At 37.6% G+C, this 23,160-nt stretch overlaps 1 protein-coding gene across 8 annotated transcripts in view; it reads left to right on the forward strand.

Moving 5' to 3' along the window:
• KDM4C (lysine demethylase 4C) overlaps positions 1-23,160 on the forward strand; it is a 408,440-nt gene that overhangs the window by 290,908 nt on the left and 94,372 nt on the right. The window lies entirely within an intron of this gene.

Here is a 23,160-nt window from a genome sequence, read left to right on the forward strand (position 1 = left end):
CTGTCACAGGCATTCAGAGTCTAGTCTACAGTCTTTCATTCTCAGAGAAGGGAAAGTACACACTGTTGGTTTCCATTATACCTGCATCAAGAATTTCACATTGCTAAAAAATATGTACTCCTTTACGGACCTGAAAATTATCATTGGAAGATGTGAGTGGTAGGACATGATGCTCAGGATGTGGTAATCGAAGTTTTGTGAATGAAATGGAAATAATGGGTCATTTAAATGGTCCTTTAAAGCTCACAGTGACTCAGAATAGAGTAAAAAGTTCTTCAGCTCCTAACTTCTGTAGGAAAGTTTGAAATCTTCTATCGTGGCCACCAGTTTTAAAAAAAACACACACACATACCAATGAGAAACAAACAAACAAACAAAAAACATTTGCCATAATTAGGACTGTGAGGCAAGATATTTAAAAAATGTTGAGTTCATCACATGTTGAAGAATTTAATGTTTAGTGTGATGAACATTAACAAATAACTTACATTTTAGTTTTTATCTAATTTACAAGTAGTATGTATTTGCAAAAATTCCAACACTGCACTTAATCATTTTTGGTTCTCTATTCTGAAAGATGACTTCTGTTACTAGTTTAATGCTCTTGATAATTTCCTTTAAGAAACTACATCCTGGCTAATCTAGTACATGAATGCAAATTTACTGTTACTCACACCAGTACCAAAGGGGTTTTAAGGGAACAGCAGAAAAGAACATGGGATCATTTCCATGACCTTCAGAAAGTTGTATTTAGAAATTTGACACCTGGAGTGCCAAAGCTTATTACTGTTTTCTTTTCCTCTGCCTTACCTTGATTATGTATATCACATACTCCTTACAGAATGTTTTACATCCTTAAACAATTGATACCTTGAAAAGCATATGTTTTGACTGAATTTAAGATCACCTAAAGTCTACTTCTAATGGCAGTGCAGAGCTGTTTATTGACATATTTGGTTGAAATTAACATGGTATAGATAATTTTTTTTCTGTTTTTAATAGTTTTATATGCATGGAGAGTTTCTTGGTATTAAGTGGTATTTATCAAAATGCTCACAGTAGTTAAGTGGGAAAATACAAGGAGAAACTTCATTTTGGGGAAAAGTATTACTCAAAAATTCTGTTAAAATTTGAAAGTGAGAACAACCAAAAGCCTAGATGACTTTTTTACCGAGAATCCTCAAGAAAGCACTATTACTGTGGTGAATATTCCGTTGCACAGCGTCTGTGCACTGGTTTTTCTCACTTAGTGATTATACTTAGATGATCTGGCTTTGAATAACAAAATTTACAAACGATCACTTGTATGTGGTGTGGGATGCACCCTTCCAAGAGGTGGGATGCTCTGTCCTATATGTACAGTCAAGGACATGCTTTCCTGACATTAGTATTCTTTTGAAGTTTAAGTAATCTATTGGTACATGGCCAGTGTTAAATGTCAGTATCAATTTGTTTCACCAAACAATTATTACTCTACCTTGCCAGATATTTAGTGTACATTTTCGAAGACATTGTTCCTGTCTTTCAGTGTCTAACAATTTAGATGGGCTTTCTCAACTTTGGCTCTATTGACCTTTAAGACAAAACAGTGTTTTGTTCTGGGCAGCTGTCATGTGCATTGTAGATTGTAGCATCCCTGACCAAACAGACAATGCCAGGTACCTTCTGGGAGGCAATATCATTCCCATTTGAGAAACCACTCACTGGTCTATAGGGAAGACCCACACATAAAGAGAAAATTTTAACATTTGTCATTTTCAGGCAGAGAATATCTTGATTAAAAGAAATAAGTTCGAGACTGGAAGAATAGAAATTCTTAGCTGTCTTTACAGACAATCCTAGAGGATTTTTTGGCAAATTGGTTGAATTTGTCAATAAAGTAATGAAATTTATATATGTATATTTACTATTGTATGATTATTATATAATCTGATTATTTTAATATTACTTGATCTTATAAAAATTGAACTACCTTGAATAGCAATCAACTGATGTGTATGTGTGCGCGCCTCCCCACCCCCACCGACATGATAATTTGGAGTAAATATTTATGGAATAAAAGGCAGCAAATTATTATTTATTATTTCTGCTTCTGACTTAAAATTATTGTGGCTGGAGAGTTTTATCACAGAATATCAATGCCTTCTGCTTTTTTATGGTTTCCTCTTTAAAAGTTTGGTGGTAAACTTATACACAACTCTTTGTGAGCTAGCTACTCCAAAGCAAGCTTTGACCCAGTAGCAGCAAGAAGAACTCTGAGCCTCTCCCCAGTGCCCACTGGGTGGTGCTGCTGTACCAGTTTTTCATCCCATTGCCCTGGAATCACCTCCCTAACAAGTGCCTAATCAGAGTCCTGCCCACATTTGTAGAGGGATTGTGTGTGTGTGTGACAGAGAGAGAAAGAGAGAGAGAGACAGAGACAAAGAGATGGCACCAGGAAAGGGAAAGTGCTCCTGGCTGTGCATTCAAAGTGCTGAATTCAGAGGGCAATTTTTTAGTTCACTCTTTATTTAGCCATGAAAAGAACAGCTTTCCCTTGGGGTAAGTTAGTGTTTTTCTGTATAAGTAATAAGCATCACTAGTAACAGCTAGTAACTGCAAGGGGCTTAAAGAACAGCTGATGGCAAACATAAGTGTAAAATATCTTCTGAAATATAAAAGCTGTATATTTAAAAAATGATCTTTATTTCTAGAACATGGAATACTGGAATTTATGGAGAAGTATTTGAATGTTTTCTAATGCTGTTGTTAGCCTTTTATTTATTCATTGGTTCAACTTGCAGCTTTTGAAATACCTCTTTATGCAATTATTTGTATAGGAAGATTTTTTTTTTTGTATAGGATATAAGAAGATTTATTTACTTTAGTAGATTTTCCCTCTGACTTATAATGACCATTTTTTCAAAAGAGGCAGCAAATGGAAAACAACTTTTTCAGTGTTCATCAGTGGATTATGTTGATCCTAAAATGGTATCTGCTTTTACGAGGAACCTTTATTTATCTCATCTAGCCACCTTGTTTGGTAACATCACAGGTGTGGTCTTTGCTCATTAGATAAGTAAATGGACAAAAATGGTGACACTAAACTTATTTTCAAGATAATATTGTCTATGTATTTTGTGTGGTTGATAATTTTAAATACTGTAATAAAATACATTAATTTTTTTAAAAGCTAAACAAAATTTACAATACCTTCTCCACTCTCCAGTGAACATCAGAGCATTGGTACCCGATAGAACAAAGAGTGAGGAGGATGCTGAGGACATTCTTACCCCCTACTTGATCAGTGTGCTCAGGGACAGCCAGGCTAGGGGTTTGTTTGAAGTCACAGACGATTGGTATGCCTCAAGACAAAAAAGAAAACAACTGACCCCATGTCATACAGATTTTAGAATTTACTCAGTCATTTCCTTTTCTTAATTTCTTTTATCTTGTTCTCTCTACTAATTTGTTGGTCTAGCCATGGTCATAATTGAACCTCTGGAAGAGAAGCAAAACTGTGCAAAGATGAGAACACAAGAGAAGGAAATAAAGATAAAACATATATGAAATTAGAATGTCTTTTTTTTTATAGTTTCACAATAGAAAAAGATATAGGTAAAAATTATCAGGAAGAAGAGTTAAGGACAGGAATTTAGAGAGGACAAACAATATATCCTTTTTATAGTAGAATTACACAGAAGCCAGCAGTATCACCTGCTGCAATAAAATTCAGCATCAGTATTTTCTTTTGGAAGCAGATCACCAAAAGAATCTTGAAATTTGATTATAAAATTTAAGGGAAGAACATTTTAAGAACTAACAAAAGGTGTAAAGCAGCATGAAGTTCTGATATTTGTTACAGACTTACCATGAATATCTACTACATATATCTATCACTTCTTGAAGATTAAATTAATTATCTGTGGAATTGATATAAATAAAATAGCAAGGCAGGTTTGTGGATTCTAAGAAATCTTAGAAAATTGCAGCACACCTTCAATGCAGCCATTAGTTTAAAATTTTTTTCCTATTTGTAGAGAAAGTTCTCAAATAGAAATGTAAGAATTTTAAATTTAAAATTTTAAATTACATGCATCAAAGCAAATGATGTTTATCTTGTTTGCTGTCATTGCATAAAAACCTTGGCTGTTCTTTGACTCCACATCCATCCTGACAGTGGCATAGTACAATGCCTTTGGTTTCTGTGTGAGTGGACGTTCCTAAGATTTTTACATTTAAAATCCTTTTTTTGCAACCAAATAGAGGGAGAAAAGAATTTTGAAATAGCTGGAGTTGCCCCCAGGCCTTTAGTGACCTCCAATATGTATTTGATGAGTGAACCAAACACAGGCACAAGTGTTCTCTGAGTGAAGAACATTATTTGAAAAAGAATTTACACTGCAGTGATGACTGAGCTACAAGCCTTTCAGTATCTGGCTGAGACGAACCATTCTGCTTAGAAGCCTCTGTACACTTTAAAATTTGTACCTGAAGGCAAATAATAGTGAACTTGAAAGCCAGAGATTATAGTTTTGAAAGGTACATCAATTCTGAAAATAGAGTGGTTTCACTGTGGTATTCCAGCTGAAAAGTTGAATCAAGGGAAAAAATACATCCAGGCTTCCTATTTCTTAGAATAAGGTACTTGTTCTTTTGCTAAGTGGCTAATGTTATCAGATGTATTGAATACTAAAAATAGAATTACTGAGAGGTAGAGATGGGGTCTGCTTATGTGCTGTAAGATCACACTCAGTCCTATTTAGTTAATGCTATAGCAGTGTTAGAGATCAGCTTATGTTTCCTTCTAGAGAAATCATGGGTATATTTGACACGGTCTCTGTTAATGCATTCTGGGAAATGTAAAGACATAATTGATTATCTTTCATTGCTTTAAAAGAAAAAGTAGCACTGAAAAAGCAACCAAAAACCATCGTTATGTTCCACATTAACACATGTACTGTTCTATTCACATCTTCAGTTATTTTTAAAGACAAAAAGGAATTCTAAGAGAATAATAAACATTGACCATGATGAGTGACTTTATTGTTTAAATGCAGTTGAGGAAAAATTTGCTCTTAATAAAGTGAACTACCAAAGGAGAAATGAGTTATACTACAAATGTAATAATTGTATATAGAGTCATATTATTTAATAAATTCAGTATGAAATTTATAATACCATTAAGGCCCTTCTTCAAGATTTCAACATACATTATATCATCAACATGGTAAGATTTTTAAATAAGTTTAGTGTAAAAAAAATGTACATTAGTAGCAGTATAGTACTTAACTGTCAGAATGATTTGCTACAGGGACCAGATCCTATTGCAAGCTGTCAAATTTGTATATTGCTATAATACCAAACCATAAAATCTTTTGAGTAAAATGGAAAATGTCAGATAGGCTTGACTAGAAATAATATACTTTCTGAAGGCTGTAGACATCTATAGGAGAAAATGTGTAAATGCATGAAATGTTATCTTGTTACTATGGATTTTCTTTATCTGCTGAAAGAAAACTCTGAGGCAAAAGGAAATTGATTGGAATCTTTAAATTTTTAGTTTTGAACTCATTTTTCCTGGGGACTAATTTTTAAAACATTGTTAGATAAGTGGAACTTAAGATAATTCATGATTCAAGAATATTGTGAGTAATCTTATTTTTTAGCTTTGCATTGCTGAATGGTTCAGTTTTTTTGTTTTTTTTGTTTTGTTTTTTTATCTTGTCTATGTGACTAGTGATTACTGACAGATCTTTTAATTGAATTAGTGAGCTCTGGGGTTGGGGTTCCAGAGATGGGATCACCCCCTTCACTCCAACATTGACTGGGCCAATGCCAACAAACACATACCAAACCAAGGCAGCTGCTAGATGGCTCTTAAACAATCTAGGGTTTTGTTTGGTCAACAGTGATTGATGGAGAGTTATAGTATTTGAAAGGTATAGTCATTATTATAAAACAGTGGATTCATTATTATTTATTGGTCTAATATTTTAGTACAATTTAGGTTTTTTATTCCCTCAGAAGGGCATTCTTAAAATCCACAAAAATAAGTTATGGAATGTATTTTGTATAAAGTGAATCTTTTCATACTGGTAATTAATTGCATATCACTGTGGTATATTTTAGGCATGTGCTCTCAATTTAGTGATACCATTTTCTAACATGAGCTCATGCATATAGGTATCAGCACAATTTTAGCCAGCCACAGTTTGGACTTACTGATTTAAATACGAAAGGGTCTTGTCATTCATCTGTATTACTGGTTGGATCATACAATTCTAAGTCTCTGTTACATTGTGATTAAGACTGCTCAAGTCTAGTGTTGTCCACTTAGGCAAGCTTGCCATATAGATTAATCTGCCTTAACCTTATCTATAAACTGGGGTGGTTGTGAAGATGAAGTAAGAAAATGAAGGAATACAGTTGCCTTCAAACTAAGTCATTGCTTATGGCTAATGATTCATAAATCTCAGTGAGCTGCCTTTTGGGCCAATCAGGAAACAGAGCAGATAAATTTTTTTTAAAGATTTTATTTATTTATTCATGAGAGACACAGACAGAGGCAGAGACATAGGCAGATGTGGGACTCAGTCCCAGGACCCCAGGATCATGCCCTGTGCCAAAGGCAGACGCTCAACCACTGAACCACCCAGGTGCCCCAGATAAATATTTCTAAGGGGAGAGTAAGTTCCTGGTGCTCTATTGTATATGTTTATTCATTCATTTGTTCAATAAGTATTTATTTAGGATTTACTATGTGGTTAGGTGATAGATTTTACTTAATTTCTACTTTTATAGATATTACAGAATGGAAGTTATTGAACATTAGACAAGCAATTGCAAGGCAGTGTGAGAAGATCTGTTGTAGTAAAAATCTGGAATGCAATGGAGGATAAATTAGGGTTAGCAATACAGAGATGGAGAAAAGCTTCATGAAAGAAGCAATGCCTAATAATGCTTAATCTGAGGCCTGAAAGATGAGAAGAGCTAGCTATGCTTAGTAGCCTGGAAGTGGGAGAGAGTTGTAAAATCTAGGAAATGAAATTTCAGTAGAGCTGGCTGGAGCATTAAGTATCAAGAGGGAGAGGGAAATAGGAGTCTTGAGTAGAGGAAGCCTCAGATGATCTAGAACTGGGTTGTCCAACATGGTTACTTCTGGCTGTTGAGTGCTTGGAATGTGGTTAGTGTTACTGAAGACCTGAATTTAGGCAAGACGGCTGAGGAGTAGAGTCCTCAACTCACCTGGCCCCACCAACTTACCTAGATAACTTTCAAACCATCCTGGAAACCTACGAATTTGACCTGAGATTTAAAGAGAGAACAGCTGGAACGCTACAGAGGGAAGAGTTTTCGTTTCTAAGGAGGTAGGAAGGCGGGGGGAATAAGAAAGAATCCAGTGGGGGAGGCCCCGGGGAGCCGGCCGAGGCCGGGGTGAAAGCCTCGGCACAGGGAGGCCCCGCCCCGGGGCAGCGGGAACTTCACATCCGCCCCGGATTCTTCCCGAGGGAAAGGCGCTGAGCGGGGAGCCCGGGCGGAGCCGCGGAGGGGCCGTGGGGCCTCCAGCCTCCCGGGGTCACTGGCAGGACGTGCGCCCGGGGCAGGGCGCCCCACACCCCGCGGGCCGAGCGCGGGAAAGGGCTGGAGCGCCCGGCGGGGCCTCGGGGAGCAGCCGGGCGGGCGGGGGCTCCGGGCGGAGGGGGCTGCGCCCGGCTGCCTTCGGGAGCCGCGGCCCCGGGAGCGACCCCAGCAGCGCAGGCCCCGGAGCCCAGGGCGCGGGGGACACGGCCGGGACCCTGCGCTCCCCCCGGGACGGGGAGGCGGGGAGGCGGGGAGGCGGGGAGGGCCCGGGACGGCGGGGACGCTCCTGCCGCCGCCGCCGGGCGCCCCCGAGCTGTGCGGGGCCGCGCCCCCCGCCCCGGAGCATCCAGGCCAGTGCGGACGGGGAGCTGCGGTCGGTACCGCGGGAGCTGACGCCGGGGCTGGGGACCCGGCCGCCGCCAGGGGGGTTGTCCCTCCTGGGTCACCCTGCGCCTGCGAGGGGCGGGGCCGCCAGGGGACGGGGGCCTCACGGGGTCAGCAGCAGGGGCGGAGCATCTCCCCAGGTGCACACACCTGAGAACCGGCACAGCAGGCCCCGCCCCAGAAGACCAGCTGGAAGGACGGGGAAGGGCAAGTTCTCCACCCAGCAGCGCTGGAAAGCTCCAGGGGAAGTGCAGGGATTTACAGTACATAGGACCAGAGGGTTCCCCCTCCTTTTTTTTTTTTCCTCCCTTTTCCAGTACAACTCGTTTTTTACATCAGACTGTAAATTTCCAATTTTTTTTCTCTTCTACCTTAACTACAATATTTTACCACCTCATTTTTAAGCTTCTTTCCTTTTGACTTTCGTATTTCTACAATTACAGGTCCTAGATATATTTTACACTTCTAGACTCTCTTCAACATACTCAACTTAATTTTGGGAGATATACAAGATATGTTTTTTTTGTTTTGTGTTTTTTGTTTTCTCTGCCTCATTTTGTTCTACAATGACGGAAGTTAATACCTTCTAAAACATGACTAGCATGCACCCAGAACCAAGTGGTATACTGTGCTGGTTCATTCTGTGAGATTCCTCATTCCTATTCTGCCCCCCTCTTTCATCTCATTTATGTTTTGGTGGTCAATGTTGGGGCCTTCTACAAGTTTTGCTGGTTTATATAAATTTGGGCCTGAGCATCTTCTAACATACAGAACTTTATATACTCAGAAACAAGGGGACCCTCTAGGACCCATTAGTTAGACTACATTCTCCCTCCACTACAACTTCATCACCACCACCATCTCCAGTACCTGCCCCCCTTTTTTTCTTCTTCTTTTCTCTTCTTCTTTGGGATTCTTGGCCTTTTTTTTTTTTTTTTTTTTGGAACTTTGTTTTAAAATTTGTTTTTCACTTTAGTAGCCCTTTTGTTTTATTTCGTTCTGATCTTTGTTTTCAATTTCCAGTCTCTGATTTGGCAGAATCACCTAGGGTGAAATTTACTTAGCTCATGGTTGATATTCTTGACTCAGCCCACTCATACAGCCACTCTGCACTGAGCAAAATACTAGAAAGAAGAACTCATCACAAAAGAAAGAATTAGAAACAGTACTCTCTGCCACAGAGTTACAGGATTACAATTCAGTGTCAGAAAGCCAATTCAGAAAGCCAATTATAAAGCTACTGGTGTCTCTGGAAAAAAGCATGAAAGAATCAAGAGACTTCATAACTGCAGAATTTAGATCAGGCCGAAATTAAAAATCAATTAAATGAGAGGCAATCCAAACTGGAGGTCCTAACGACAAGGGTTAATGAAGTAGAAGAATGAATGAGTGACATAGAAGACAAGTTGATGGCAAGGAAGGAAGCTGAGGAAAAAAGAGAAAAACAAAAGACCATGAGGAAAGGTTAAGGGAAATAAATGATAGCATCAGAAGGAAAAATCTATGTTTAATTGGGGATCCAGAGAGTGCCAAGAACAAATTTGAACAAATTATAGCTGTGAACTTGCCTAATTGGGGGAGGGAAACAGGCATTCAGATCCAGGAGATAGAGAGGTCCCCACCCTAAAATCAAAAACCGTTAAACACCTGACATTTAATAGTGAAACTTGCAAATTCCAAAGATAAAAGGAAATCCTTAAAGCAGCAAGAGACAAGAGATTCCTAACTTAAATGGGGAGAAAGATTAACAGCAGACCTCTCCACAGAGACCTGGCAGACCAGAAAGGGCTGGCAGGATCTATTCAGAATACTGAATGAGAAGAACATGTAGCCAAGAATATTTTATCCAGCAAGGCTCTCATTCTGAATAGAAGGAGAGTTAAAGGGCTTCCAAGATAGGCAGAAACTGAAAGAATATGTGACCACCAAACCAGCTCTGCAAGAAATATTAAGGGGGACCCTGTAAAAGAAAAAGGAAGCCCAAAGAAAAAACCCACAAAAACAAGGACTGAATAGGTATTATGATGACACTAAATTCATCTCTTTCAACAATAACTCTGAACATGAATGGGCTAAATGATCCCATCAAAAGATGCAGGGTTTCAGAATGGATAGAAAAGCAAGACCCATCTATTTGCTGTCTACAAGAGACTCAATTTAGACCTAAGGACACCTCCAGCCTGAAAATGAAAGGTTGGAGAACCATTTACCATTCAAATGGTCCTCAAAAGAAAGCAGGGGTAACAATCCTCATATCAGATAAAGTTTATCCCAAGGACTGTAGTAAGACATGAAGAGGGACACTATATCATACCTAAAGGATCTATCCAACAAGAGGACCTAACAATCATGAATATTTATGCCCCATATGTGGGAGCTGCCAAGTATGTCAATCAGTTAATAACCAAAATAAAGACATACTTACATAATAATACACTAATACTGGGAGACTTCAACACGGCACTTTCTGCAAATGGCAGATATTCTAAGCACAACATCTCTAGAGAAACAAGAGCTTTAAATGATACACTGGACCAGATGGATTTCACAGATATATACAGAACTTTGCATCCAAACACAACTGAATACACATTCTTCTCAAGTGCACATGGAACTTTCTCCAGAATAGACCACATACTGGGTCACAAATCAGGTCTTAACTGATACCAAAATTTGGGACTGTCCCCTGCATATTTTCAGACCATAATGCTTTGAAACTAGAACTCAATCGCAAGAAGAAATTTGGAAGAAACTCAAACATGTGGAGGTTAAAGAACATCCTGCTAAAAGATGAAAGGGTCAACCAGGAAATTAGAGAAAAATTAAAAAGATTCATGGAAGTTAATGAAAATGAAAATACAACGATTTAAAATCTTTGGGATATAGCAAAAGCAGTCCTAAGAGGGGAATACATCACAATATAAGCATCCTTCAAAAAATTGGAAAGAACTCAAATACGCAAGCTAATCTTGCACCTAAAAGAACTGGAGAAAGAACAGCAAATAAGACCTACACCAAGCAGAGGAAGAGAGTTAATAAAGATTCGAGCAGAACTCAATGAAATAGAGACCCGAAGAACAGATCAATGAAACCAGGAGTTGGTTCTTTGAAAGAATTAATAAGATAGATAAACCTTTAGCCAGCCTTATAAAAAAGAAAACAGAAAAGACTCAATAAAATTACGAATGAAAAAGGAGAGATCACAATCAATACCAAGGAAATACAAACGATTTTAAAAACATATTATGAGCTGCTATATGCCAATAAATTAGGCAATCTAGAAGAAATGAACACATTTTTGGAAAACCACAAACTACCAAAACTGGAATAGGAAGAAATAGAAAACCTGATCAGGCTGATAACCAGGGAGGAAATTGAAGCAGTCATTAAAAACCTCCCATGACACAAAAGTCCAGGGCCAGATGGCAACCCAAGGGAATTCGATCAAATGTTTAAAGAAGAAACAATACCTATTCTACTAAAGCTATTCCAAAAGGTAGAAAAGGATGGAATACTTCCAAACTTGTTTTATGAGGCCAGCATCACCTTAATTCCAAAATGAGACAAAGACCCCCACCAAAAGGAATTATAGACAAATATCCCTGATGAACACAGATGCAAAAATTCTCAACAAGATACTATCCAATAGGATAGTAGGAACAGTACATTAAGAAGATTATTCACCATGATCAAGTGGGATTTATCCCTGGGATGCAAGGCTGATTCAACACTTGTAAAACAATCAATGTGATAGATCATATCAACAAGAGAAAAAACAAGAACCATATGATCCTCTCAATAGATGCAGAGAAAGCATTTGACAAAATACAGCATCTATTCTTGATTAAAACTCTTCAGAGTGTAGGGATAGAGGGAACATTCCTCACCATCTTAAAAGCCATCTACGAAAATCCCACAGCAAATATTGTTCTCAATGGGGAAACACTGGGAGCATTTCCCCTAAGATCAGGAACACAACAGGGATGTCCACTCACCACTGCTATTCAACATAGTACTAGAAGTCCTAGCCTCAGCAATAAGACAAGAAAAGAAGTAAAAGGCATTCAAATTGGTCAAGAAGAAGTCAAACTCTCCCTCTTCGCAGAAGACATGACACTGTACATAGAAAACCCAAAGGACTCCCCCCCCCGCCCCGAAGATTGCTAGAACTCCTACAACAATGTATGATTTTGTATCCTGCAGTGTGGCAGGATACAAAATCAATGCTCAGATCAGTGACATTTCTATACAATAACAATGAGACTGAAGAAAGAGAAATTCAGGAATCAGTCCCATTTGCAATTGCACCCAAAAGCTTAAGATACCTAGGAATAAACATAACCAAAGAGGTAAAGGATCTATACCCTAAAAATTACAGACCACTTCTGAAAGAAATTGAGGAAGACACAAAGAGATGGAAAACTATTCCATGCTCATGGATTGGAAGAATTAATATTGTTAAAATGTCAATGCTACCCAGGGCAATTTACACATTCAGTGCAATCCCTATCAAAATACCATGGACTTTCTTCAGAGAGTTGGAATTATCTTAAGAATTGTGTGGAATCAGAAAAGACCCCAAATAGCCAGGGGAATATTGAAAAAAACCAGAGCCGGGGCATCACAATTCTGGATTTCAAGTTGTATTACAAAGCTGTGATCATCAAGACAGTCTGGAACTGGCACAAAAACAGACACCTAGATCAATGGAACAGAACAGAGAATCAAGAAAAGGGCTCTCAACTTTATGGTCAACTCATATTTGACAAAGCAGGAAAGAATACTGGAAAAAGGACAGTCTCTTCAATAAATGCTGCTGGGAAAATTGGACAGCCACGTGCAGAAGAATGAAACTAGACCATTCTCAAAATGGATGAAAGATCTAAATGTGAGACAAGAAACCATCGAAATCCTACAGGAGAACCAGGCAACACCCTTTCTGAACCTGGCCACAGTAACTTCTTGCAAGATACATCTATGAAGGCAAGGGAAACAAAATAAAAAATGAGCTATTTGTACTTAAGATATAAAACAAAAGAAACTGTCAACAAAACTAAAAGACAACCTATAGAATGGGAAAAGATATTTGCAAATGACATATCAGATAAAGGGCTAGTATCCAAGTTCTATAAAAAGAACTTACTAAACTCGACAGCAAAGAAACAAACAATCCAATCGTGAAATGGGCGAAAGACATGAACAGAAATTTCACCAAAGAAGACCTAGACATGGTCAACAAGCACATGAGAAAATGCTCCGCATCACTTGCCATCAGGGAAATACAAATCAAAACCGCAATGAGATACCACCTCACACCAGTCAGAATGGTGAAAATTAACAAGACAGGAAACAACAAATGTTGGAGAGGATGTGGAGAAAGGGGAACCCTCTTGAACTGTTGGTGGGAATGTGAACTGGTGCAGCCACTCTGGAAAACTGTGTGGAGGTTCCTCAAAGAGTTAAAAATAGATCTGCCCTATGACCCAGCAATTGCACTGCTGGGGATTTACCCCAAAGATACAGATGCAATGAAACGCCAGGACACCTGCACCCCAATGTTTATAGCAGCAATGTCTACAGTAGCCAATCCCTGGAAGGAGCCTCGGTGTCCATCGAAAGATGAATGGATAAAGAAATTTTGGTCTATGTATATACAATGAAATATTACTCAGCCATTAGAAATGACGCATACCCACCATTTGCTTCAATGTGGTTAGAACTGGAGGGTATTATACTGAGTGAAGTAAGTCATTCGTAGAAGGACAATCATCATATGGTCTCATTCATCTGGGGAAAATAAATAGTGAAAGGGATTAAAGCGGAAAGGAGAGAAAATGAGTGGGAAAAATCAGAGAGGGTGACAGAGCATGAGACTCCTAACTCTGGGAAACGAACAAGGGGTAGTGGAAGGGGTGGTGGGCGGGGCTATGGGGTGACTGGGTGACAGGCACTGAGGGGGGCACTTGGCGGGATGAGGACTGGGTGTTATGCTATATGTTGGCAAATCCAACTCCAATAAAAAAATATACCAAAAAAAAAAAAAACAAAAACAAAAAACCTGACCTGAATTTAAATAAGTTTGGAGTTTTTTTGTTCTCATTCACACCTACATAACTTCCACTGCCAGTCCAGCTGATCCTCTACAAGATTAGGCCCAACCACAGATGTGGAGCAATAGCATGCAGGGGCATCTAGCGAAATATGCCTCTCTTGCACAGTGCTCCTCATGGTTCTGCTTCTCCCAGCGAACCCTAAGACACTTCCCAATTAATTCCTACTCCTCTTATGTGTCTTGAAGCAGGTGGGCAAAGGGCTAATGTTGGCAGGAATTGTATTTTGACACTCCTCTTTTATTTCAAATTTTATTTAATTTTAAATAAGCTAAATTTAAAAACTGAGACAGCATAAACAGACAAAACACAACTATAATCATGGTAGTTTCAAACATCCTTGAAAATTTAGTATCATAATTGAGATGTGTTGTAAGTGCAAATGCACAGGAGATTTTAAAGACAGTATGAAAAAAAGAATGTGAAATATCTCATTAATATCTAGATTGGTTCCATGTCAAAATGATAATAATTGTGGATTTCTTGAGTTAAATACGATATTCTTAAAATTAATTTCACCTGATTGTTTATTATAAAATATATTTAGCATAAACTTTTCACTTTAATCATTTTTATATGTATATATACATATATGTATATATACATATATGTATATATACATATAAAAATACATTTATATACATATATATGTATATATATTTATATATGTATAGTTCTGTGGCATTAAGTGTATTTACATCTCATGCCCTCGTATCTTTAGAACGTTTTCATCTTTCAAAACTAGGCTTATTCATTGAAAAATAATTTCCCATTCTGCCCTTCCTCACCTCTTTTTTAATGTTGCTCCTAAAATATTAAAAATTGCATATGTGGCTCATACTGTATTTTTTGTGGACAGTACTATCCTGGAAGATTTTGCACTTTATTTTTAATACATTGGAGAGCCTTTAACGTGTGTTAAGACGTGGAATAGTATGATCATATTCATATTTCAGAAGGGTATTTTGCTTCTGGTGTGAATATATTCAAGAAAGCGGAACTAGAGTTTTAGTACTCATGTGAAAGATGATTTTAGCATGGACCTGGGAATGGAGAGAAGTAAACAGATCAGAGGCAGAGTAAGCTAGGTGTACAGGAAGCTGGGGTTCTGGCATAAGTAGCTTGGGGAGTGGTCATGCTATATACAGGGCTTATCACCGCTGAAAGAAGCATGGAGTTTAGGGGGAAACACATTTGCACATACTTAATCTGAGATCCTTGTAGTTTGTCTGAGGTGGCTCAGGAGAGAGGTGTGCCAGAATCCTGCTTCTTGTGGGTACGTAGCTATTTAACAGCTTGCTCCTAGACTGTTAGGGCTAGAGGCATGTGACAGTCAGTGACTATTACTGGTCACTAATTCATGGGTCGTGAACAAGTGTGCTTTGTCTGGATGTGCATTTGGTTCATGATAATATAGTATCTGCCACTCCAAACTCTCTCTCTCTCTCTCTTTTTTTATTCATCATGAGAGACACAGAGACGCAGAGACATAGAGGGCGAGGCAGGCTCCCCGCAGGAATCCCGATGCAGGACTTGATCCTGGGACCAGGATCATGCCTGGAGCTGAAGGCAGATGCTCAACTGCTGAGCCACCCAGGAGTCCCATGCCACTCGAGAGTCTTGTTTGAAGTGTAACAATCAAGTAAGACAGTGTCAGCCCTGGAAATTTCATTTATGTTCTCTCAGAGCAAAGAGAAGAAATACATGTTGAGAATGAAAACAAAACCTATAGAAATAAAATAGTCTGATTTGCAAAAAGATGAGCAAGAAAGAAAGTGTAGTGTTCTCAAGAAAGATAAATGTGTCCTGCAACTGACAGAAACATATTCTACTCTGGGATGTTAGTGCCACAGTATGAAAAAGGATGTGCTTTAAGAATCACATGGGATGGCACAAACCCATGAAAAGTTATTCATTTCAGGATTGCTTTTTGTTGTAATTTCAGTTTAAAATAATCTTTTCACTAATAGTTTTTGAGAAAAACTGCCTTTGGGATAAAATTTTAAATTGTGGATTTTTTTCATTCAGAATATGAAATATAGCCCATCTTTGTTTAGAAACAAAATATTTTACTTTTTTTAAAGCTTTTATTTATTTCAGAGAGGGAGAGAATGCACTCGTAAGCATGAGCAGGGGGAGGAGGCATAGAGTGAAGGGAGCTCCCCACTGAGCAGGGAGCTGGATGTGCAGCTCCAGCGGGACTCATCCCAGGAGCCTGGGATCATGAGCTCAGCTAAAGGTAGACCCTTGACACACTGAGCCACTTAGGTGCCCCTAAAATATTTTACTTTAAATAAATGGAAAAAGTAGTCAAATAAGTTGACCACCTTTCATTACAGGAGTAGTGCTTAAGGTTAATTAAGGCTTAAACATTATTTCCCTAGAGCCATCTCTTGCTCCTATAATTGATTTAAAAATTCATCGATTTTAAAACATTTATTTCTATAGACAAAGCAAAAAAATATTGTGAAATCTTTTCACTAAATAGCAGGTATTATTCATTAAAAAGAATCAGGACATTCTGGCAAAAGTATAATTTTAATAGACTAATGAGCTTTCTGACCAGAGCCAACTCAGCCTCATCTGATTTTTACAGTGATAAATTGACTGTGTCAAAATTTGCAATCTAGTCTGGTGAAATGTTTTACTATGAAAGTTTAACTCTCATTTTTTATTTATGAAAGCAAGAGTAGTGTCACACTGCTTATAATATGCTGACCATTTAGTATGATTTATTTCAATGAGTGTCATTTGTTGATGTGTTTAGTGATTGTTGACCTATATTTAATTCTGAAACTCTAAGTGGTATGAAATGTAGTAAGTCAGCTGTTGTAGTTAAAAAAAAAAAAAAAAAAAAACAAATCATGATGCACAGATCTATTCAGTTGTCTTTCTTGGTTTTAATGATGTCATAGCTTTATATTTGACAGCTCTTGATTTGGGGGCAATGGAGGAGTAACAGATTTCTTTATTTGTTGTGGGAATCTACTTAGAATAATTTCTATTACCAAACATATCTTGAAATGTAATAAAATAATCTTTTATTTCATAATTTGGGTATTCCATCTTGTCATTTTCAAGGCTTTGAGGAAAATTATGGAATAAAGAGTATTTCTTTCATTTATTTATCAATCTTTTAGTCAGTACTTACGAAACTGATCATATATAACATTTGGTGCTCAATGACAGAGTGCACAAGATGGATAGAGTCATTCTTCTTTTGGTGTTTACATTCTGGAAGGATTTAGATGTAGAACTTCCTAGGATGTGGTTTGTTTTTTGGGTCATTTTAGAAGGCAGAAGGGAAAGGCTCGAGTAGAGCATTCACCTAAGACATTTCTTTACAGAGAGTGAAATAAGCATGTCTGTTTATTAATGTCAGGGTGTTTATCTTGTATAGATAATTTCTAACAAATAGACAAAAATATTAAAAATGTACATCTTTCAGATATGAGATTAGTTTGAAATCTTTTTAGAAATAAACATCTTTAAAAACATAATTTTAAAATGGTACATGTTAACATAAAATTTCAAATTAGTCATAGCTCACAACACAATGAAATAAGAATAATAAAACATTCATAATAATGAAAAATTCTTTAAAATATTTACTGTTTCAAATACCACCATGTCTGGGAGTTGTAGTTTAAAGAATTGAAGGATTATGTTGCTACTACTTTTATACTGCACAGTAAAAGGCACGAATTCAGTGCTGTTATAGAAATTTGCTTTAATATTTCTCTAGGAAGAGGCCATTCAGAGAGAATTATGCTTTGGTATTACCACCCCTTTCTTAATGTTTCTCAAAGAAATTCATAAATATTTTTCAAATAATAATTTTAGTTGGCAGGTCAGCTTAGAGCTAAGAGAGAGATTAATGGTCCAAATGTTTTTAGACAACAACAACAAAAAATTTAAATACTTCTGACTCTTAGTTACTGTTTCTCTAAGAATGCTATTTTTATAATGGGAAAATGAAGAAGCCAACAACATGAAAATCACTCCTTTTCCTGGCAGGCCCAGCCGTTAATATATGTGCATTTTAAGGCTTCTCAATTTGACAGGGGCAATCACCATTTAATTTCAAAATTCCATTTATCTTAGTGATAGCCTTAGAACTACTGAGTCTTCTTTTCCTGTCTGTGACAGCATTACTGCGTCTCTCTGCTCTTTGCCACACACTGATTGGGGGATCCCTGCCCCATAGCTACAGCACATAATATCACTGCAATGTACATTCTGCATAGATAAGGCATGACAGCCTTTAACCTTAGCTTGCTGTGCATGCAGAAGGTGACAGCCCACCTGCACTGGGGAAAGCAAACAAGCAAGCAGGATGTGTTCATCCTTAATCACATTCTGTTTCTCTCAGAGATGTCTCAGGGAAATGACAGGCCAAGCTCAGAGCTCAGGTTATCAGCCTGAGACACATAAGGTACAAAGCATCTCCATAGCCGATAAAGCTAAACTGTACTATTTCACTTTAATTTTTTAATTTAATGTTAGAATTTTAATATAGAGGTCATGTATGGCTTTTGGTTCTTACTTTAACGTTTAGTTTCAAAGACTTATTGTTTTAATTATAGAAGTAATGTGTGAAAGTTTCTTATCAAAAATTAAAAAAAAGAAACCTAAGTGTATAAAATACACAAATGAAGGTTATCTTCATCTCCATGGCACTCCACAGAAATAATCATGTTTCATATATTGAAGTAATTATTCTTGACTTTTTTCTATGGAGCCTGGATGGATACAGCATTTTACTATCTTGTGTTATCAAGGGTGTGTTTCAATAGCATACTATATATATGATAGTCATATATATAGAGAGTCCCAAGCAGACTCTGCACTGAGCACAGAGCCCAGCACGGGACTTGATTCCACGACCTGAGATTATGACCTGAACTGAAAGCTAGAGGTGGCCATCCAGCTGACTGCACCAAAGTTTCATTTCTTTTAGGTAAATTCCTAGGAGTAGGATTGCTGGGCGGGATGGTTAATTGCATGTTTAGCTTAATTTGCTAGACTATTTTACAGCATATGTATGATAGTCAAACACATGTATGTAAACTTGCTTTATAAAAATGTCAATCTTAAAGGTAGTTGTATTTTTCCTTTCGTTTGGTATATGAACCCAACAGTATTCCTTTTTTTTTTTAAATTTTTTTTTATTTATTTATGATAGTCACAGAGAGAGAGAGAGAGAGAGAGAGAGAGAGAGGCAGAGACACAGGCAGAGGGAGAAGCAGGCTCCATGCACCAGGAGCCCGATGTGGGATTCGATCCCGGATCTCCAGGATCGCGCCCTGGGCCAAAGGCAGGCGCCAAACCGCTGCGCCACCCAGGGATCCCCCCAACAGTATTCCTAACATTTCACATGACTTTGCTTATCTCACCTATTTTGAAGTTTTTTAGTTTGCATTTTTGAAGGATTTAAAAAAAATAGAATAGTACTGACTGGTCCTCGTGAGATTTGGAACACATATTCTCATACATAAAACATTAAAAATGATTAAGTACCAGTAAAGTTCACGAATGTTTAACTTTTTAAAAGAAACTTTGGTTTTTAAATAATTATAGATTCACAGGAAGTTATGAAGATAGTATATTCTTCCATGCCCTTTCTTGCACTGTTGTTCTTTGGTTGCATTTTATGTAATTATAGAATAGTATCAAAACCAGGAAATTGATATGTGTGTATAGTTCTGTGCATTTTTATCATGTTTATAACAAGAAAATGTAGTTCTCTGGAAGTGGTTAAAAGGAAGATTAAACAAAAATATTAGCAGCGTAATGTAGCTTACAGCATATGTGAAAGTAAAAATAACTCTTGACACTTGACATAAAACTGTATAAAAATTGTGCAAAAATTTGATCTTACACTTCACCAGAGGGTGCATATGATTAGCACTTAAGTGCATGACAAGATGCTTAATGTCTTTATCCATGAGGTAAAGCAAGTAAAACCACAATGCGATGCCATTACCTATCTGTGAAATCATTAAAATCAATACAACTGACAACACTGAGTGGTGATGCCAGTGTGTAGCAACTGGAACTCTTTTATGTTGCTGGTGGGAATGCAAAATGGTACAACCGTGCTGGAAAATAGTTTGGCAAATTAAGTTAAACATGCAATTAACCATCCTGCCCAGCAATTCCACTCCTAGGAATTTACATAAAGAAATGAGATCTTGGAGGACTTGTGTGGCACAGTTAGTTGAGTGGCCAACCCTTGGTTTCAGCTCAGGTCATGATCTCACGGTTGTAGGATGAAGCCCTGCATTGGGCTCTTTGCTCAGCATGGAGTCTGCTTTGGGTTCCTTCCCATTTCCTCTGCTTCTCCACCCCCTCCATGCTCGCTCACTTGCTCACTCTCAAATAAATAAATCTTTAAAAAAATGAAATTTTATATCACACAAAAACCTGAAAGTGACATTTGTAGTGACTTTATTAATAGTCACCCAAATTTGGAAATAGCACAGTGGTTTTCCATTACTGATACTGTCAACGTGGATGACTCTTAAATGCAGCATGCTAGGTGAAAGAAACCTGACTCAAAGGTTCCATACTGTGTAGTTCCATTTATATTACATTCTGGCCAAAAAAAAATCCAAAGCAAAACACCGCCCCCCACCCCCATCCCCCACCACACACACACACATCTGTAAGGACAAAAAACAGATTAGTGCAAAGACTGTACAGGTGTGGAGTGGTTGGCTACAGAAGGACCCAATGGAGTCTTTTGCGCTGGTAAACTGTCGTATACCTTAATCGTGGTGGGTGTTGCATGGTTGAGTTATTTTGTGGAAATTTATAGAAGTGTACACATATAGGGGAAATTTTACTGTAGTTAATTACATAGTAATTGAAAAAATATGTGTAAAACCTTGCAGGGCTCCTGTTAGGTGTTGCCATGTGATTTCAGCCCAGTGTTCTGAATGTCAAAATGAAGAAATTCAATGAAGCATGGGTAACTATGAGTTTTTTAAGGTAGCCAAATGCCTTGTCATCTAGTGATGAGCATGAATGGATGAATGAGATTCCCACTGTCCTTACCTACTATCCAAAGAAACCATAGCCAAGAATAAAAATTATGTGTAAAATTTTATTTTTAATATTACTAGATTGAAAGGGTGCCTGGCTGACTCAGTTGGAAGAGCTTGCAACTCTTGGTCTTGGGTTGTAAGTTCAAGCCCCATGTAGAGTGTAGAAATTACTTAAATAAATAAAATCTTAAAAAAATATTACTAGATTGACTACAGAAATGACTAATGAAACTTATGATAATTCAATGGCATAAGGAGAAGGAAAGTGTGGCAAAGAAAAACAGGAGAGAAAATGAAAGAATGGAGATGACAGTAGAAAAAGAAAGATTTGGGGAAGTAAGAGGTAAAGTCAATGACTGCTCACATCCCTTCCCAAACTCAGTGTTTACTCTCACCTTCTTGACAATATTGGATTTTGTGGCTGGAACCTTCTGCTCAGAAGGCTTTTCACATAGATCTCCCTCCATTAGGAAGTTTTCATGTGAGGTAATTATTTCCATAGCTAAAATTCTGCTGGCAAAATCATTCCTAAGAAAGGTATTAATCTTAGTTTCCACTGCTTCATCAACATAATCCTTATCTCATTGAGGAGTAAATGAAATATTTGCTATGTTGGCACACTGGCTGGCACTGAATTTCAATAATTAACTATCATGAAATGGTGGTGTCAACTTTTATTTAATAGATGAGAAATCAGAGGTTTAAAGTGGTTATGTTATATAGGTAGTAGTTGAAGAGCTGTGCTAAACCTGACCTCCTGACCCAAATCCCACTAGGCTATATTCACCACTGAGTTAGGTAGCTCCTTGATCTTTTCAAAGGCTGAAAACAAGGACAGATGTGCTGAAATTAGTTGTTTCCAGTATTTTCCTTGAAAATGGTCATCTCAGTTTAGGTATACAACCTGGTTTTTGTTTTATTTTTTTTTTTCCATTTTAGAGGACATTAATTGTGTACAGTACTATAAAATTATGTCTATATTATTTAAGTCCTTGGGAGAAATAGGTTGCAAGAGAATCAAGAAAGTATTCTTAAGTTTAAAAATGTTCTTACATAGTGCCATTAGCCTTGCAGGGCCCATCAAACTCCAGTTCACTCTTGCTTAGTGTCAGATTTGTTGGAAAGCTTTGACAAACAGTTGGTACATCAGAGACAGCTAAAAGCCTCAGAGAGGTGCGTAGACACACGTAAATCTATCATCTAAATAAACTTCACTAGTGGCAGGTGTCTCAGAACTCTAACTCACAGTGATGTGGGCACTTGGGTTTTGTTAACCAGAAACCGCATTTTAACGTTGACAGCTTTTAAAAAGAGAGTTCTGGAAAGGGATTTGCTATCTGAAAAACTGCAAACTAATCTTGCCCTCAAATGAAAAAGATTGTACTGGAGCTCACTTTATAGAGAGGAGAGGAATGTCATTATTGGGTTTATTTCCTAACATCTGAATCTTTTACGTGTACAAGCAATTTTTATGTAAGCTGTTCTTGGAGCTTAACCAGAATGAAAACTTTAGTTATATGTATACATATATGTGTGTATGTATGTATTATGTATATAAATTAAGATTTGACCACTTTGTTTTTATGTTTCCAAAGCCCACTTTATATCCTTTATGTTGAAAAAAATGCAGATACTTTTGAAGCATTCCAGGTACTGTGTTAAATTGAACACGAACATTTCATCTATCCATTCTTTGTGATTTTTATTATTTGTGAGTAATCCTAAAAGGTCAGATCCTTGTAGTTAGTAGTTTTGCTAACTGTTTTGTAGCTGCCATATAAGGCATCAGCCAGTGACCCTAGCTTTGACATGTGGACATAACCAGCACTGACATTTGAACATAACCTTGTTGCTTCTATACATTAGAATGCATATTTTACATGGCAAGGTATGTGTTCTATGGGTTTTCATGAATTTGAGGATTTGCAGAAGTCTTGGGACATCTGACAGTATCTTCTGTACATACTAAATAGATGATTTCCATCCTTGAGAATGAATCTCTTTACTTTGTATTTGTGAGGCAATGAACAGAGTACCCTCTTTTCAAGCAAAAG

Source organism: Canis lupus, chromosome 11, assembly GCF_003254725.2.
Source record: "Canis lupus dingo isolate Sandy chromosome 11, ASM325472v2, whole genome shotgun sequence".
In the NCBI taxonomy this organism is placed as follows: Eukaryota; Metazoa; Chordata; class Mammalia; order Carnivora; family Canidae; genus Canis; species Canis lupus.